The sequence below is a fragment of the Vigna unguiculata genome, chromosome 10 (genome assembly GCF_037176805.1).
Source record: "Vigna unguiculata cultivar grain cowpea cultivar isolate G323 ecotype 2 chromosome 10, ASM3717680v1, whole genome shotgun sequence".
In the NCBI taxonomy this organism is placed as follows: Eukaryota; Viridiplantae; Streptophyta; class Magnoliopsida; order Fabales; family Fabaceae; genus Vigna; species Vigna unguiculata.
The window spans coordinates 33,364,531-33,385,036 of record NC_140801.1 but is presented as its reverse complement, the minus strand read 5'-3'; the positions used below and the strand labels follow the sequence as shown (position 1 = coordinate 33,385,036).

General features: G+C 33.3%; 1 long non-coding RNA gene across 1 annotated transcript; it reads left to right on the top strand.

Annotated features, from left to right (window-relative positions):
• The first annotated feature begins 1,032 nt into the window (after positions 1 to 1,032).
• LOC146882412 (uncharacterized) lies at positions 1,033 to 17,024 on the top strand. Its single transcript, XR_014985183.1, has 4 exons — positions 1,033 to 1,267; positions 1,423 to 1,470; positions 16,229 to 16,299; positions 16,770 to 17,024. It is a non-coding gene; the product is annotated as an uncharacterized LOC146882412 (long non-coding RNA).
• The last annotated feature ends 3,482 nt before the right edge of the window (positions 17,025 to 20,506 follow it).

Below are 20,506 nucleotides of genomic sequence, written 5' to 3'. Positions count from 1 at the left end.
AAAATATTAATATATTTTTAATAATTAAATTTAATTATAACTTATATAAATATATTAAAATATTTTTATAATATTATGTATTAAATTATTCCACTTAAATATTTAATTTTGTTTTTTACATTTTTTTACATAAAAAAATTCTTATTTGAACTTACAGTCGTTTTAAAATATTAAAAATGTAAATATTAAGTGATATTTATAATTTTCAAATGTTTAATGTGACAAATATATTTAATGTAACAAGTGTCACCTTATTTTCACATTTATATTATTTTTAAAATATAGAGATTTTTTTAAAATATATATTTGAATATTTAGATGGAGTGATTTTATATATAATTTAAAAAAAATAATAGGTATATATAAGATATAATTAAACTTAATTACTAATTTGGTGTCAAATTTAAGAAAGACCAAATTGTCTACTTAAAAACTAAAAAAATAAACTATTAGGGATATTACCCAATTATCTATATTTAAAATCGTGACAGTTGTCCTAAAATGTGGTTTTCTTTGTCATTTTATCATTGTTGTGTTTTCGATCTATTCCTGCTTTTTTTCTAGAGATCGACATCTTTATTGGCAAATTGGTCTATGCACCATAATCACCAGGCGCGAGAAATTTATCTCAGAACCTTCCTGGGCTCTCTTTCAAATGGTTTTGTATTTGAAATCCAAAAAAGCCTTCCCATGTGAATGCTCTTTTCTCCTTTCTCTATCTTTCTAAAACCCTAAGAGCATAATCCTTCATCTATGTTTATTTTCTCTTCGGCCTTCATCAATAATTTTCATTCTTATGTTGTATGCTTTTGTCAAATGTTGTGTTTTTTTTGTTTTTTACTAAACTTGTGTACTTCTTCTTTGATGGTGTAGGGGTTTATCATGGATTTGATTCCCTTCAAAACTACTATGATGCCCTAATCGATGCCAAGAAAATTGTTGACTATCAAGTTGGTGCGTACCATTATTTTTTCCATTTTCGAAGTTTTTGGATCCAACAATTTTTTTTGCTGATGAATCACAATAAAAGCCTAATTATTTTTTGAAGTTTATGGAAAATATTGAGGATTTGAGGTGTGGGAAGAGATAAGAGCATGAGGGCATGACTCAAGGCACGAAAGGAGGGAGCTTTTGGCTACAGAAAATCGTTTATTAAGTTGGCTTCTCTAAAAAACCTTTTTATTTTATATTATTAGTTGGTGTTTGTATTTTTGTTCAACGATTTTCTTAATCGGAATTAGAGACAATGTTTCCTCTTAGTAAAATGGTACGTTTTTTTTTTCGATAGCTCTATTTGATTATGGTTGTAATTTTTATTGTTTATTTTGGTTAGTATATGTGTGAATTTACATTTGTATAGAGCTTTGTGGATTCTACTTCTACATTTTGCTTGTGATTTTTCTCTTTTTGTTGTTGTTACAGGACTTTGTTGAAAAAGGTCGAATACTAGTCGTAACTTTTCCCAAAAAGGTATTTTTTAGGTTTTGTGATTTTATTTCATTTTTCTGTATGTGCTAATGTTTTCTGTAGCTGTTGTTTTGGAATTAGTCCATTTCGAAACTTTGGACCAATTTAGTCATTCATCTTTCGAAATACGTAGATTTAGTCTTTTTAATCAAATTTTGTTAGCTTTATTTGATGTTTCGTACACATTTCAGGATTGTTTGACACATTTTGCTTTAATGTTAAGTCAAATATTATTATGAAACGCGCTTCAAATGTCACATAAACTTAACAAAATTTAATTAAAAGGACTAAATCCACGTATTTTCAAATGGACTAATTCCAAAATTCACTGAAAGTTAAGGCACCAAAACATATTTAACCCTTATTATTATTAGCTTCTGATTAATGCAATGGATTGGTGGGTTGGGTTAAGTCTATTGCTCATGTTCCTGTTTGTTTGAATAAGGGTAGGTTGAATGTTTTAGTTATTTAAATCTATTGGTTTTGTCATGGGTTGTTGAGACCAAATTGTGGGTGTTTCGATTCGTGATTGGGTTGTCAATTATACAGTTGTTTCTTGAAGTTTGATTCATGACATTCAATATTGATGCATTTTGTCAGCCAGTGGGATATTGGATTCTAGAGTTTCTATGTGCATGTTAGATTTGGGAGAAATGAGTCTTATGTTCCTAGAGGTATTGAATTAAATTTAGTGATTTAATTGGGAGTTAGTGTGTCTAATTATTAAATGTAATTTGTAATCTGTAACTATTATTTCATATATGTAATTGCTTGAGAAGTTCCATGATTCATACATTTGTTTGGATTTGAAACCACTTAAGTTTTGTATAAGCTAATGATTTGGGTCTAATGTTTTAATTGAATTCAAGGCTTCATTTGGTTTAATTAAAACTTGGTTGGATGGTAGAGGCAAAGGGTGTTTCAAGATTAGTTGTAAAGTTTTTTTTTTTTGTATGAGTTGAATATTGAAAACAAAAAACTAGTATAATTTTTTATAATCTTTGCTATTGTGTCATTATTTGTTAGGATTTTGTTTGGAATTTTGTTGGGATTCTATTTTAAGTTGTGGTAAGAACCATACATCACTAAACTATTTTTAATTAAGAAATTGTTTTGTTTAAGAATCATTTTGTTTTTCATTAAAAATATGTCTTTATTTCTTTATTTCTTATTATCAACTATATGTATTTTATTTAACTTTTTATTCTTGCACCATTTTGCATTTGGATGATTCTAGATTTTTAAAATAGGTGTATTTTATTTTAAATATATGTCAGTCAAATAAATCAAATAGGTACGTTGTTGTTTTACCTTTATTATGACTTTGTGGTGACATCTATATTAATCAAATTCCTATCATTCAAACACATAATAATATCCATATTATTAAGGGATATAACAAGACTGATATTTTTCAGATATATAATAAAGATTATTATTATTTAGGGATATAATGATATTCATATTATCTAAGAGTATAATTAAATTCCAATGATTTAGGGATATTTTCGTTACACAATAATAATATGCTAAATATGAAATAATAAAGTTTGTGTTCCACACCAAGTTTTAGATATTGATAAAATTTTGTATTTTGAAAACTATTATTATTACGGGATGGGATATTATAATATGTTTACATGTTGTTTAAGTTTTGTAGTTACATTGTAGTATATTGTTTTGTCATTATATTCATAATATTTGAGAAGTTTTTTATGTTAGTTTTGAAATGGTTGAAATGCCAAGAAGGGGGAAGTTGAATTGGCTAGTTAAAAAATTAGGCTATCTTTGCAAGTTAAAAACCACCTTTAATTGAATCAATTAGATCACCAAGTTAGGATGCAAAAGGTGTTGGACAGCATACTTTCAGTCGATCAAAAACAAAGTTAACAGATTGATTTTACTAAACATATTATGTTCTGGTATAATCAATCGATTAAAACAGGAAAACAGTCAACTAAAATACTGGGAAAAAATGCAGAAATGCAAATTTGAGTTTTAAAACCATGAACAATGCACAAGAATGATCAAGACTAGTTCTAAATGATTATACAAACATGCTCAATACTGTAGATGTCATGAAAGCATGCAAGAACATGAAAAAGATTATTAAAACACAAGTTCTTGAAACTTTAAAATGAATATGCAAGAGAGAAAGGTTACAGAAGAGAGGACACCACGAGATTTTTATACTAGTTCACTCAAACTTGAGCTACATCCAGTTTGTCAAGGCAACCTGATCTTGACTTTGGACTATTTCAAAATATTTACAAAGTATTCACCCTTACACTTCCAAAATATGCAAAAACCACACAAAAGACTCTTGAATCACACAAGAATCGCACCAGCACAACAAGAACCCTCTTACAGACCTGAAAAACCACCAGGCACACACACAAAGCTTGAGAAAGATCAAACCTCAGTGGTAGCACAACCCAACCTACCACAAACCACTTTCTCCAAGCTTCATACCAAGCGAAAAGCTCCAAGAATTAATCCAAGATCAATCTTCAATTGCTACATATTGTATGATCACGAAGGAGAGAGTTTCCACGAGTTTCCAGAGCAATTTCACGTTCAAAACTGATCAACAGACCTCTCTTTCAAAAATCACAACTTTTAAAGTCAAACTGTTACGAAATTCAACAGGTTGATTTCCAAATCAATCGGTTGATTTCACTTGACTTAAGTGAAATTAGTCGATTAAAAACTAAATCAACTGATTGAATTTGTTGCAATTTAAGACTACTACAACCAACCTTTTAACCTGTTGAAAAACCATTCAACAAACTAAAAGAGACATTTTAACCTGTTGAAAAACCATTCAACAGATTAAAAGACACACCTAAGACCAAATACATCTAATTAATGCTACAAGGTCTACAATATGAATTACAAACTTCAAATACGCTTTCTTAATGATGTAACTACATGGAGAGCACACGTTCTAGCCTTGATCAACATGAATATCATCAAATCTCCTTTCCTTCATCAATGTAGACTTCATTCCAATGGTAATGACTTCAAGATAGTTCAAAAGAGCTTCATTCAATCTTCATCAATCTTCAAGAAGCATACCACCTTGGCTTCTCATGTCAACAATCTCCCCCTGATTTGATGAAGCCAACCTCTATCTTCTTCCATCTATCTTCTTTTATCTTTCATTGCAAAATGCTTCCATTTGTTGGATATCATTAAATTCATGAAGTGACACCTTAGCTTGAAACTTGTGAATCTGAAAAAAATTTACAATAGCAATGCACACAATCTAGCAAACACACACATATACACATCCCCCTATCAATAATATGGGTTCAATTTCAGATTTGATTTTGATTCCAATTTTAATGCTTCTACTTAGTTCAATGTGATCAATTATCCATTTTCCAATTTTTCTCCCCCTTTGGATTCATCAAATAGAACAAATGCATAAAGAGAACAAACATTGGATATCCTTTCATTAATAATTGAACATAATACAACAACTGAAACTGAAACAGAGAAGAAAACTCATAAAGCTGATATAATCAGCCGATTGAAATGAAAAACAACCAATTGAAACTGACAGAGCTGAAACTGAAAAAGCACAAACACATGGATGCAATGCATGATCCTAAACAACCAACACACTCAGTCATCCTGAGGATCATTTATGGTCTGGAATGAGTTCAACATATCATGGATATCATGAATTTGGCCATCCAATGCACTAAGCCTCTCATTGCAATAGTTGTGATGTGCATGTTGGGACACATTAAGCTCATGCAGTTGGTTCAACACCATCCTCTCAAAATGTGAGTACATAGGGCCTCTATCCGCTAGAAGGTTGTTGGGAATTAAGTCCATGGGTCCAACAATTGGTTCTTCCTCTTGATTTGCACCACTTAGGCCAGCTTCATGGTCATGTGCACCACCAACTACAACCCCAGCAATTGTCCATCCATTTTCCACCTTGAGAAAGCCCATTTTGTGTAGATATTGGTTGAAGGTATGGTTCAACAGTCCAGTTGACTCTTCTAGCTCATCCTCTACATCAATTCCAAAGTATTCAACAAACTTTGACACCAAAACCACATGTGGCAACCTAAAATCGTGAGCCTCTTAGCCTTGAGCATGTGATCACGAAACACATAGATCCAATCCACTTGAATGTTGTGTTGAATGTAGTACATGAGTATCAAATCTCCCTCATTCAATGTTGAATGGTTGTTGCCACGTGGAACAAGCATTTTTGTGACAATCATACCAAGCAACCTTTGATCCACCTTGAGACCACCAACATGAAAGTGCTTGATTTCAACAACATAATTTCTCAAGCATTGACCATAGTATTACATCTTGTTGAATTCTAGAACAACCCCAATTTCACTTTTCCTCACTTGCACACCTCTTGATTTGAGTCCAACCACATATTTCCAAGCCTTTTTGTTGATCTCCATACGAACACCATTGATGCTAGACAACAACACATCATTTTTGAACTCCAAGTTGGTGAAAAATACCTTCACCAAGTATGGATAGATTTTCCGTGAAAGTTCAATGAATGTCTTAAACTTTTGATGCTTTAGTTGTTGGAATAGACTCTCAAAGCCTTCAGCCCTTAGCCATGAGAACCTCAGCACCTTAGGAATGTTGATCTGCTTCCTATTCATCTCAATGAGGAACACTTGAATGTTGTCCTCATGATCCTCAAACCATGCTTCAATTCTCCATGGCTTTCAGTTTTAACAAATTTGATTTCACAATTTCTCTTTTGAACATGATCACGAATGAAATGATGCATAATCTCTATATGCTTAGTTTTAGAATGTTGTATTGGATTCTTGGTTAAGTTGATGGCACTAGTATTATCACAATACAAAGGTACCTTGCTTAGCCTTACACCATAGTCCAAAAGTTGATGCTTCAATCATATGATTTGTGCACTACCATATCCAACAACAATATATACCCAACTTCAGCAATGGAGAGTGCCACACAAGCTTGCTTTTTGCTATTCCATGAGATTAGACTTGATCCAAGCAAATGGCAAGTACCACTTGTGCTTTTCATATCCAATTTGCACCCTGCATAATCCGAATATGAAAAACCACTAAGAGTTATGTTAGAATCACATGGATACCATAAACCCACATTGGTTGTTCCTTTAAGGTACTTTAGAATCCTTTTTGCAGCCTTAAAGCGTGATTCCTTTGGATTTGCTTGGAACCTAGCACATAGGCATACTCCAAACTGAATATTTGGCCTACTTGCTGTAAGATAGAGCAAAGACCCAATCAACCCTCTATATTTGGTTGAATCTATTGGTTGACCAACCTCATCTGCATCCATTAGGCAATTTGTTGCAATTGGAGTGACAACTTCCTTACAATCCTCCATTTTGAACTTTTTCAACAAGTCAAAATAATATTTTGATTGGTTTAAAAATGTTACATGCTTGAGTTGCTTGACTTGCAGCCCTAGAAAGTAGGTAAGCTCACCCATCATGGACATCTCAAATTCTTCCTGCATAGCTGCAACAAACTCTTCACACAATATGTTGTTATTTGAACTAAAGATGATATCATCAACATACATTTGAACAAGTATAACAATATTATCATGTTTTCTAATGAAGAGTGTTTTATCCACTGTACCTCTAGCATAACTTTTTGATAAGAGAAAATTGCTTAGCCTTTCATGCCACTATTTTGGTGCTTGTTTCAAACCATATAAGGCCTTTTTCAATTTGAAAACATGGTTAGGATAGAGATGATCCTCAAATCCAAGAGGTTGTGATACATACACTTCTTCATTTAGGAAACCACTCAAGAATGCACTTTTCACATCCATTTGATGCAATTTAAAGTTACACATGCAAGCATATGCTAAGAGTAATCTCACAGCCTCTAGCCTAGCTACATGTGCATAAGTTTCATCAAAGTCAATGCCTTTTTCTTGATTATAACCTTTAGCAACTATTCTAGCTTTGTTCCTTACAATATTACCATCTTCATCCATTTTGTTTCTAAAACCCATTTAGTTCCAATTATATTCATATCATCAGTTTTAGGTACTAGAAACCACACATCATTTCTTGTGAATTGATTGAGTTCATCTTGCATAACAACAATCCAATTACTATCATTCAAAACATCATTCACATTTTTAGGTTCAATTTGAGATACAAAAGCAGCATGTTTACAAAATACAATCCTACATCTAGTAGATACTCCTTGTTTGATATCACCTATGATGTTGTCCTTTGATAAACCTTTAGGCTGGATCCAATCCTTGGGCAAGTTGTTGTTTGCAGCTTTTTCAGTCAACTATTTTTCCTTTTCAGTCGATTGATTTCCTACAACAGAGGGCCTTTCTGCAGCAGAAATCTGCTCTTGCAGTAGATCTTCACCATCTGCATTCTTTGACACTTGATCTTGCAACTTTGGGTTAGTTTCATCAAATACAACATGCATAAACTCTTCAACAGTGATCAATCTTTTATTATAGACTCTATATGCATGACTTTGTGTAGCATAGCCTAGAAAAACACCTTCATCCGCTTTTGCATCAAATTTTCCAAGACTTTCTTTGCCATTATTTAAGATGAAGCACTTACATCCAAATACTTTTAGGTGACTTAAAATAGGCCTCCTCCCTTTGAAAAGCTCATAGGGGGTTGATAGAGGCCGTACCCCCACCAAATTAAAACATATTAAATGCAGTACATGAAAGTGAACCAAGTCTTCTCCTAACGACCAATATTTTCATTCAAAGTGAATTTTCCAGATGAACACAACAATAAAACACAGGGGGGGGGGGTTGGCAGACAGATTCAGAATGCTAATCAACAGATTAAATTAAATGCTACAGTGATTAAAACCGTATTGACATCCTTGATTCAAACGCAATTTCACTTATCATAGGCCACCAAATTAACACCAACTCTGCCTTGTCTCAATCCACTAGATAATAATTCACTAAGCGAAAATTACAATCTAGCTTCATTATGCAATTAAGCAATGCACACATCCTTAAATTCGTGACAACCAAGCTACATACATTAAGCATGAACGTATCTTAAACAAAACATATGCAATTACTCTGTAAATTAAGCATTAACAGATTCACCACAGGCATTCCACGAATTCAGAACAAAAACATGGCAGATTTCACAAAACAAGCACAACCTCAAAGCTTCATTGCATTTTTCATCAAGGAGTCAATACACGAATTTAGCTAGACATGGAAATAAGCAATTAAACACTTCAAAACTGAAATCACAAAAAACAGAACCAAGAACCCTAACTTATCAAATTTGAAAATGCAATTTAAGAGCAAAAATAGAGATTTCAAAGCTTAAATGGAATGCAAAACGGTGTTATCATATATAAATGCGAAAACCCCATGAATGGGTATTGTTCCAAGTCAATAAAACCCACAAAACGAACTGTCCAAGCAAGAAAACGAATTCAAAACGTAAAACCCTCAATGGGTGCTGCCAAATATGCATAAAAACGGTAAAAATGGGCCAAAAACGTGAAAAACTGCAAGGGGGGACGTCCATGGAAGCTTGGAGAACGAAAATGGAGGTTTTGAAGAGAGGTTGAAGATGATGGAGCGGCTGGCCTTTTTTTCATGCAGACCTAATTCGTGGTCATATCACCCCTGCCACTCATATTTACAAAACTGCCACTCTGGACCTCAAATGTTGACCCATTGACTTTGTTGACGTGGAAATGACATGGAAATGATGTGGCAATGATGTGGAAAGTCTCTTGAACTAAATATTAATGTCCAAGCTCCAAAATTGCTTCACCCAAATACCTAAAAATAATTAAAAACAAAAATTAGGCCAAATAATGTGAAATTAGTCCAAATTCGGAACAATGGCCCAATAAAGCCCAACAGATGAAAAACACTCTAATGATGAATAATTAAGCACTAATCAACTGTCTAATGGGTGCACAAAGGCTAGTGGAATAGAAGAAAATAATGACTCATCAGGGGTTTTCTTCAAAATTGGCCTAATCAACATTCTATTTAAAACATAGTAAGCAATGTTGACTACATCAGCACAAAAATACTTAGGTAGTGAGTTTTCATTCAACATAGTTCTAGTTAGTTCCTCAAGTGACATGCGTTTCCTTTCAACAATACCATTTTGTTGTGGGGTTCTTGGTGCAGAAAAATTATGATTAATGTCATGCTTTTCACAAAAGTGTTCAAACTTTTCATTTTGGAATTCCCCACCATGATCACTTTGAATAGAAATTATCTTGGAACTCTTTTCATTTTCAAGCATCTTGGCAAGTCTTTTAAAGGCATGAAAAATGTCATTTTTGGCAGCTAAGAACAAAGTCCATGTGTACCTAGAAAAATCATCAGCAATGACTAATGCATAAAGATTGCCACCAAGGCTCATGGTTCGAGATGGACCAAATAGATCCATGTGAAGCATATCTAAAGGTCTTTTAGTTGAAACAACATTTTTGGGTTTAAAAGATACCTTAGTCTGTTTTCCCTTTTGACATGCTTCACACACTCTATCCTTCTCAAACTTAAGTTTCGGTAGTCCTTCAACCAGTTGTTTTCTATTCAGCCGATTGAAATGTTGCATATGTATGTGACAAAGTCTTCCAGGCCATAACCAAGTGTCATCCTCTTTTGTAAGCAAACAATGGATGTTAAATGATGCATGATGCAAATTAAGTAGGTATATGTTATTGACTCTTTTGCCTATCGAAACAATACTACCACATGCATCATATATCAAACAACTATTTGGTTCAAACATGACTTTAAAGCCTTTATCACATAGTTGACTTATATTTATCAAATTGTGTTTGAGTCCTTCTACCAGCAGCACATTATTGATGTTGAAAGATGATCCATTGCCTATGACTCCATTTCCAAGGATTCTTCCTTTGTTATTGTCTCCATAGGTTACAAACCATTCCTCCTTCAACTCTAACTTTACACATTTGGTCTTATCTCTTGTCATATGTCTCGAACAGCCTCTATCAAGGTACCACAAATCTTTCTTATCACCCTTTATGACCTGCAAAACAAATTTGGATTACTTGGTACCCTTTGATAGGTTGGGTCCATCATGGTTATGCCTTTCTAGATCCTTTTGGGATCCATTTCATAATCCCTTTAGGAACATCATATTTTCTAGCATGTTTTAGTTCTTAATAACATGACCTTTTTGCATACAGTAGTTACGTGAAATAAATGGCATGTCACTTGACATACTTTTTAAAAAGAAATTAGAGAACTTCTTGGTTTTCTTTTGAAAAGAAGGATTGTAACCAAGTCCAGCTTTGCCAAACACACAATTTTGAGAACTAAGAATAGCCTCTAAGTTTGCTTCCTCTCTTGTGAACCTTGCACAGGTCTTTATAAGGTATTTCACTTGATTTTTCAAAACTGTGCAGTTTTCACAGGGTTTTTCAGCCGGTTAATTTCTAAAACAGTCGGTTGAATTATTGTAAATCATTTCTAAATGTTCAAAATCAGTTTTTAAATCAGCTATTTCTTTTTCTAGTTGACTAACTCTGTTTTCCAGCTAGTTGTTTAAGCCTTTCAACCGATTGTTTAATGCAGAAATTTTGTTTGCTTCATTATGCAACTCTTTAAAATCATGCAACAATTGATTATAGTCATTTATGTCTAGAGAACTTACTTGGCTTGAGGAGGATGACTCATAACCAGCCATGAGGCACAAGTTGGCTTCTTCACTCTTATCTTGTGAGGAGCTACTTGTTGTTGAATCATCATTGTCCTCCCATGCAATGCATGCACGTCTCTCCATTGGCTTTTTCTCCTTTTTCCTATCAACACTCTTCTCCTTTTCTTTGTTAGCATTTGGAGATTCAATTTTGATATGTCCTTGTTTTCCACAGTTATAACAAGTAAAATTAGAAGAGTTTGATTCATTGTGTTTGGAAGTATACCTCTTGGGATTACCTTTGCTACCTTTCCTTTTGAGATACTTACCAAACCTTTTAACAAAGAGATTCAAGTTCTCACTTACACTTTATTCAGCCACCTCATCCTCGGGTTCCTCATTTTTCTTGGTGCTAGTCTTTAATGCTATGTTCTTTACCTTTTTCTCACTTGACTCAAGCTCATTAAGCCTTTGCATCTCAATCTCATGCTCTCTAAGCTTGCCAAACAATGCAGTTGTAGTCAAAGTGGATAGATCTCTTATTTCTGAGATGGCCATGACCTTTGGTTGCCAAGATCTATCAAGACATTTCAGCACTTGATGTTTAATTATTCTTTGTCAAATTCCTCACCCAACCCTATGAGATGGTTGACTATGTGAGTGAAGCTCTTTTGCACATCCACTATAGATTCTCCTTGCTTCATCTTGAATAGCTCATACTCTTGAATTAAGGCATGCTTCATTGCTCTCTTAACATCATTGGTTCCTTCATGAGTCACTTCAAGAACCTCCCACATTTCCTTGGCACTATTGCATTATGAAACACGAAAAAACTCATCCATGTTAAGAGATAAAGTGAGGATATTCTTTGCATTGCAATCATATTGGGCTCTCCTCCTTTCTTTCTCAGTTCATTTACTCCATGGCTTATCAACTTGCACATTATCAACAATATGCCTAGGAGTATATGGTCCATTATGATTACATCCCATATCCTTTGATCTATTGACTTAATAAAGATTTTCATCCTAATTTTCCAAAATTGGTAATTATGCCACTAAACATAGGGGGTCTATGAATTGAGGCACCTTGAGCAAAGGGTAACTTGTTTTCAGCCATTTCAAGTAGTTCAAAAACAGATTTAGGACCTTACATGAGAAAATTTCAAGTACCTAGCTCTAGATACCAATTGTTAGTTTTGAAATGGTTGAAATGCCAAGAAGGGGGGGTTGAATTGGCTAGTTAAAAAATTAGGCTATCTTTGCAAGTTAAAAACTACCTTTAATTGAATCAATTAGATAATCAAGTTAGGATGCAAAAGGTGATGGACAGTATGCTTTCAGTCGATCAAAAATAGTTAACAAATTGATTTTACTAAACAAGTTATGTTTTGGTATAATCAATCAATTGAAATAGGAAAACAGTCGACTGAAATACTGGGGAAAAAAATGCATAAATGCAAATTTGAGTTTTAAACCACGAACAATGCACAAGAATGATCAAGACCAGTTCTAAATGATTATACAAACATGCTCAGTACTGCAGATGTCATGAAAGGATGCAAGAACATGAAAAAGATGATTAAAACACAAGTTCTTGAAACCTTAAAATGAATATGCAAGAGAGAAAGGTTAGAGAAGAGAGGACACCACGAGATTTTTATACTCATTCACTCAAACTTGAGCTACATCCAGTTTGTCAAGGCAACTTGAGCTTGACTTTGTATTATTTCAAAATATTTACAAAGTATCCACCCTTACACTTCCAAAATACGCAAAAACCACACAAAAGACTCTTAAATCACACAAGAATCACACCAGCACAACAAGAACCCTCTTGTAGACTTGGAAAACCACTAGGCACACACATAAACCTTGAGAAAGATCAAACCTCAGTGGTAGCACAACCCATCCTACCACAAACCACTTTCTCCAAGCTTCAAACCAAGATAAAAGCTCCAAGAATTGATCCAAGATCAATCTTCAACTGTTGCAAACTGTATGATCAGGAAGGAGAGAGTTTCCACGAGTTTCCAGAGCAATTTCATGTTCAAAACTGGTCAACAGACCTCTCTTTCGAAAATCCCAGCTTTTATAGTCAAACTGTTACGAAATTCAACAAGTTGATTTCCAAATCAATCGGTTGATTTCGCTTGACTTAAGTGAAATCAGTCGATTAAAAACTAAATCAACTGATTAAATTTGTTGCAGTTTAAGACTACTGTAACCAACCTTTTAACTTGTTGAAAAATCATTCAATAGACTAAAAGAGACATTTTAACCTGTTGAAAAACCATTCAACAGATTAAAAGACACACCTAAGACCAAATACATCTAATTAATGCTACAAGGTCTACAATATGAATTACAAACTTCAAATACACTTTCTTAATGATGTAACTACATGGAGAACACATGTTCTAGCCTTGATCAACATGAATATCATCAAATCTCCTTTCCTTCAACAATGTAGACTTCATTCCGATGGTAATGGCTTCAAGATAGTTCAAAAGAGCTTATTCAATCTTCATCAAATCTTCAAGAAGCATACCACCTTGGCTTCTCATGTCAACATGTTATGTTTATTGATTCTTTATGTTTACCATTTTACTCTTTTTTTCCTAGGTGCCTTTAAATAGCAAGGTAGCCTAAAAGATATGGTAAGGTTTTTGAATTTAGGAAATCAATATTACGTGTTGGATATTTGATGAAGGATTGGCCCCAACCAAGGATGGAGGCACATGCTTAAGAAGACTAAGCATGTTTAGAAAGGAAGTTCACTAATCCTTCATCCCTTTCATTTGTGTTTGTTATTTTTGATTCCCTAAGCTGACTTAGTTGAATTAACTTTAGTTGACTTGTTGACCTTTGACTAGATTTGACATGTTGACTATAGTTGACTTGACTTAAGCCAACATGCTAATCTATGTTTATTTGCTTTGTAGGTTAATTAGGAGTAAGAAAGCAATGCTAGGTGGCGCATGGTGATTAGGGAGCATAAATGATGTGGAGGAGAGAGTAAAGCAAAGGCATAAAGCATAAAGTAAAAGGCATAAAACAAGTGTACCTATGTATCTTTGGTCTCCTTTGTTTTTAACACACTTTGGCCACTTTTTGGAGACATATGAGACACATTCTTTGTGTCCTTTTGTGCTAGAACGAAATTAGCCTTGCACACACCATAGTTAGCTTTTTTGTCTCTCATTTTTGTAACCTTATTTAACCTAGTTTCTAGAAGCTAGGGTTAGGTTTTTGTAGAGACATCCTTAGGTATCTTTTATTTGCTTAGAGGCCCCTAAACTCTTCTATAAGGGGTGCTCATAGACATGTAAAAGGGTTGAACATTTTAAAGTAAAACCACTATTGTGTCTCAACCATTTGTGAGAGTTTCCTCCCTAGGGAATGAATACTTTTAAGCCTTATCTTGCATAGCAAGTGGTAGCATACATCCACTCATCTTCAAGGTTGCCATGGCTTCTAGCCTAGCCTTGTAGTGGCGTGCTTCTCACATTTTTACCATTTCTTTCCTTTCCATTTTATGTTTTCTTTTTCCTTTAATTGTTCTTGGTTTTCTATGATTTATGTGCTTTCCATTTCCTTTTTGTTGTGAATCAATCTATCATTTTCTTCTCTCGAGCTTTGTGAAAAGAACCTTCACATATAGATAGCTTGCTATCTTAATATCCAATGAGGATTTCACTTAGTTTTCTTAATCAACTCACACCATATTCAATAATCTTAAAAAAAACAACATAATCCTTCATCAATATTTTAATGTGTTTATGAATTTATTATTTTTTTCGTTTAAATTTGTTTTTTCTAATTACATTTGAGCAATGAATTATGTTTGAGAGTTAATTGTGTTTTTAAATTACCTTTGAGCAATATAACATTTGTCTTCTTTGTTTATTTTTCTTAAATGTTTTTACATTTTTTGAAATTTTTTGTTTAACTTTTAAATTATTTGGTATGGCTAATCACTAAAGGAGATAAAGTTTGTCTTTAATTTCAAGTTTTAGAGATTGGTAGCCTACAAGATATAGTAATTTTTTTGTATTTTGTAAACCATTATTATGGATCAAATATTATAACATGTTTATGGATTCTTTAAGTTTTTTGCTCAAATTTGTTTTTTCTAACTACCTATGAGAAGTTAATTGCATTTTTAATTATTTTGTTTGATGTTGATGGGACTCTTACAACTTTGAGGAAGGTATCTATTTTTTCTTTGTTTAATGACACTACATGACCATGGATGTGATTATTTTGTTTCAGTTTGATAACAATCTTTGGATATTCTTTTGGCTTTATCATTAAGATTTTGGGTTATCATAGTCACAATTATGACTAAAACAACCACAATTATTTTTAATTTGATGTAATATCAAGCATCTCTCAGTCACGAATTTTGAAAATGTAATGATTATTTTGACTTAAGCTAGGATAAAATCTGTAATAAGTAATCCAAAATCTATGTTATTATCCATTGTATGGTATGACACACTTGATTTTTGTAATGAAGTTATGTGGTTATTGTATGATTTAGATAGTAATGCTTACATAAACTTGTTTCACTATATTTATCTTATGAGATTCTTCTTCTTTGTTCAAGATGCACTAGATCCATCATTCACCTTATTACTTAATGCATGTATAGTGCACTTGTCTTTGAAATGATATTACGTATATGTACACTACTTCACTTGTCTCTCAAATTATATTACTTATATGTATACTTTTTCCCTTTATTTTAGTAGTAATAATCCTAACTGCCTTTTGATGACAAAAATAGATAGTTTTCTATCAGAAGATGTATAGTCATATGTTGTTGCAAAAGCGTAACAAACACCCCACCATTGAGTTCTTATGCCAAACTTTTGACTGCCACTAACATGAGCACACACGGTGCCTTTCAGAATAGCAAAAAAGCTCTTTCCTCCATTGATATGCCTATAGCTATTTATATAAAATTGTGCATATACCTTGTGGTTTTAAGGCACCAATTGATATATATTTGGGTTTGCATAAAGAATTATCATGCTTGCTTACTTTATTTTTAATTCTCTAATTCATCCCCTCCTTGTTATTTATTTTTATTATTTTTTTACAGGGATTTATCTCACACATATCAGTCATATTAGTAATATCTGCCATGCCTCCTAAGTAAGATGACAAAATAAAGTAAGTTGTATTCAACCTAGGTACTATTATAATTGAATCCCATATTAGTATTTCCTTTCTAAAAATGCATTATTCAAATTGGATTTTTCAGCTATTAAACTTCACAACATCGTGTTTAGTGATTACATCTTTCGTAGTTGTATTGGGTGTTCATTTTATGCTAATTAGGTTTTCAATATGTTAACATTTTCAGTTGGGTAGCAATGTTATTTTGGCAATGTCACTTGCTATGTGTAAGGCTGGTGCTGCAGTGAATAAAATCCCTCTAAAGATATGTATAGTTTTTTTTATAATAATACCTATTATTTGTGAATCTTGTGCTCTTATGTATGTGCTTGTAGTGATATAAGATTTTGATAATTTATCAAATTGTATTAAAACTTTGTAATACATCCCGCACCTAGCAATAATGCATACTTGTAAGTATTCCCAAACATGTTTCAAAATAGTTGATTCCTACTAATTGACAGGTGCCTAAAGGAAGAAGCAGGGAGTTTCCTTTAACAAATAATCATATGTAAGACGCTTGAAAGATTTTATCATGAAAGGAAAAGTGAAAGAAGGTGAGAAAACATCTCTCAAAAGAATGTGTGGTCAATTGATTGGAGTCCACCTCTCTCTACAACATACTCGCCCATCTCTCAAATTATTCAGTATTGGATAATGATTTATATTTTGTAATTTTACTTTTATAATCTCCAAAATGTATATTTTTTTACCATAAACATTATCGTTCACCACTTTATATTATTAAATTCTTTAAATACATATTATTATATACACTTAATACATTAAATACATATTATATTGGTTTAATTATGCCTTTGGTCCCTATTTTGGAGTCAAAATCTCAAAATGGTACCCATATTTTTAAAAGTCTCAAAATGGTCCCCTTTTTTGTTAAAACGTCTCACGTTTGCCCTTGCCGTTAAGTCAAGGGTGACGCCGTTAGAGGAGTGCCACGTGTCAGTTCCTCGATTTTTTGAATTTTTTTATTAATTTTTTTATTAATTTTTTTTTTTTTTTTGAATTTTTTTTAAAAAATCAAAAAATTGCCACGTGTCAAGTTGTCATCGTGCCACGTGGCAGTGACAGTGACACGTGGCGTAATACTGACACGTGTCATTTTGTTAGTCTCAATTTGGTCCCTTTATTTTAATTTGTCTCAATTTAGTCCCAATTTTTGTAAAAATTAGCAATTTTGTCCCCCTTCAAATTGAAACAAAATTTAATTTTATATAAATGTTATACAAATATTTTTATTAAATTTGATATTTGTATTCAAATTGATATTTTTATTATATATTTTTAACATAGCTAAGTTTAGTTAAAATTATGTTTCACATTCAACTTTACTTAAAATTGTTTTAAAATTTTAAATTTATATGTGTTTTATTGTAACATGAACTAGGTAATTTATGAATTTTTTTCTATGAACATTATTTTCTATTAACAACTTTTAAACCATTTTAAATAAAGTTCAATGTAAAATATTAATTAAATGAACTTAATTTGGTTAAAAATATTTACTTGAAATATCAACTTTGATGGAAATATTTGTGTATATTTATACATAAATTAAATTTGATTTCAATTTGGAGAGGGACAAAATTGCTCATTTTTTCAAAAATTGGGACTAAATTGAGACAAATTAAAATAAAGGGACCAAATTGAGACTAAGGAAATGACACGTGGCGTAATACTGACACGTGTCACTATCACTGCCACGTGGCACGATGACAGCTTGACACGTGGCAATTTTTTTAAATTTTTAAAAAAAAATTCAAAAAAAAAATAAAAAATAAAAAAATTTTAAAAAAAATAATAAAAAAATTCAAAAAATCGAGGAACTGACACGTGGCACTCTCTCTAACGGCGTCAACGTTGACTTAACGGCAAGGGCAAACGTGAGACGTTTCAACAAAAAAGGGGACCATTTTGAGATTTTTAAAAATATGGGTACCATTTTGAGATTTTGACTCCAAAATGGGGACCAAAGACATAATTAAACCTATTATATTATATCATTATATATCATTATAACAATCACAATAATTTAATACCGGTAACTTTTATAAAATGTTCGTTTTGTAAAAAATTATGGATGTTTTCTACAAGCTTTTGAAGCCACTCACACTTATCGGCAATGTTGAGTTCCAATATTGAGGAAGCATAGAATTATATTTTCATTTGATTGATCAACTTTTCAAGGTATTTACCCTATTATGAAGTAAATTATTTCATTAATAAATTTCATCTTTTTTTCAACTTTAAAGGATCAACAAATTTCAATCTTTTCAATTTTAATCAACTTTAAATTGATTAGGTTCACATTTTTTATTTGTAAATATTTTTAAAATAATATTCATTGATAAAATAAAAATTAATAAATTGAAAGAGTATTTCAGTAGAATACAAATGATGTATAGAGTTCCATTGTTGCTCTAATGTTATCGCAGAAACATATATGCATAATCAAATATTTTGATGCACTCATTTTTAAACAATCATATATGAATTACATGGTTTAGATAACTGCTTCTTAGTTTGTACCTCTTAGCATTTCTTTGTTTGAACTATGTAAAATATATAAATCCAATTGAAATATTACATGACTTAATTAAACTTTAAAAAGACGTTGAAATTAATTAAATAAAATTATTATTATTAGTATTATTATTATATATTATTATTATATGTACTAATATTAGTAGTAGTAGTAATGTAAGGCCCCCATTTTTTTTACTTCTGCCCTAAAGTTAGTGGGTTGCCCTTGTAAGTGGGCCTAAAGCCAGCCCAACGTATAAAGTCCTTAGGTCTGCCCTAATTCCACACTCACTCTCACTTTGCTGAAACAGATCTCCCAAACCCTTTGAGCAGCCGCAATCACCTCTGCTAGGGTTCAATCTTTGGTCTCCGCCGCGCTTGTTCAAGCCAGTTCCGCCCCGCGTAAGTTGTTTCCACCCCATACCTCTTTTGTTTAGCACTGTTATTCGGATTTCCAATTGGGACTGTACTAGGTAGCTTCGTTTCATAATATTCTTTTGTTTCCAGCTCGCTAAACTACTCTAGGAGCTGCTGTAGTCTCTATTCGTGCCCAAGAACCCAACGGTTAGCCCTTTTTCCAGGTACGGGAAGTTAGGGTTTCGGGTTTAAGTTGATTTCTGGTCTATTCATGAGTTTGCTTGATGTTGTATGGTGAAATTATTGTTTTTGGTGCGTGGAATACCCTATATGGTTGTTTGGATCGAAAATCGTATCTGCTGCAGGTGAATCCAGGGCGAGACCTGGTAATCTCGCCCAGGCGAGTCGGACTCGCCTAAGCGAGTCTGGCGGAGGCTCGCCCAAGCCTTTTTCGCCCAAGGTCGCCCAGGCGACCAGCTCTTTCTTTTTGAGCGAGCAGGCAACTCGCCCAGGCGAGAGGGAACTCGCCTAAGCGAGATCCCGTGCGTGCTCCTGCCCCCCTTTTTTGAGCTCTCGCCTAGGCGAAGAGGGACTCGCTTGAGCGAGCACGTCTCACTTAAGCGAGACCCTTCAGCCCTGAGCGAGGGGCTGGGCGAGGCAATGTGCTGTTTGGATGTTTGGTTGTTCCTGGATGGTTAGTATTGGTTTGGAAATGAATGGGATAATGAGAAATAGGTATATAATGGGATGTTATGTATGCTTGGCATGATTCGTGAATTTGCGTATGACGGGTTGGGCATGATCTTGGCATGTGAAATGAATGAGTGGTTTGGAACCAAAGGAACATGGTATTGATATGAGATGAGACCCTAGACTCATGGGGTGGTGATGATCAGAGGTATGGATCCGAAATATGATGCGTATGAGGAATTAATCTCAGGTGTTGGTATGGAATTGTAAATATGATTTAATGTTCTCTTATTGCTGAGTTATGAATGTTGATCCGTGTCAGCGTGTAAATTCTTTGGGGTCTCTAGGTGGGACTTCCAGGGTCGCGCTTCAGTGGTCGGGACGTAATTCCATGGCCCCTATTAGTGGGTGTCCATGGTGGTGCCCCATCTGTATAACTAGGTAAGATTCAAGGTAAGGTTGCATCCTGACACTCTGAGGAGCCAGTTCGTCTCACCTAGAGCGGACTGACTCCTGTGGTGAGGGTAGCAGGAGGCCTGAAATCCATTAAGGGCTAACCTTGTGGTGAGGGAAATTTGATTCATCGTAACACTTGTAACACATAGCTCAAGAT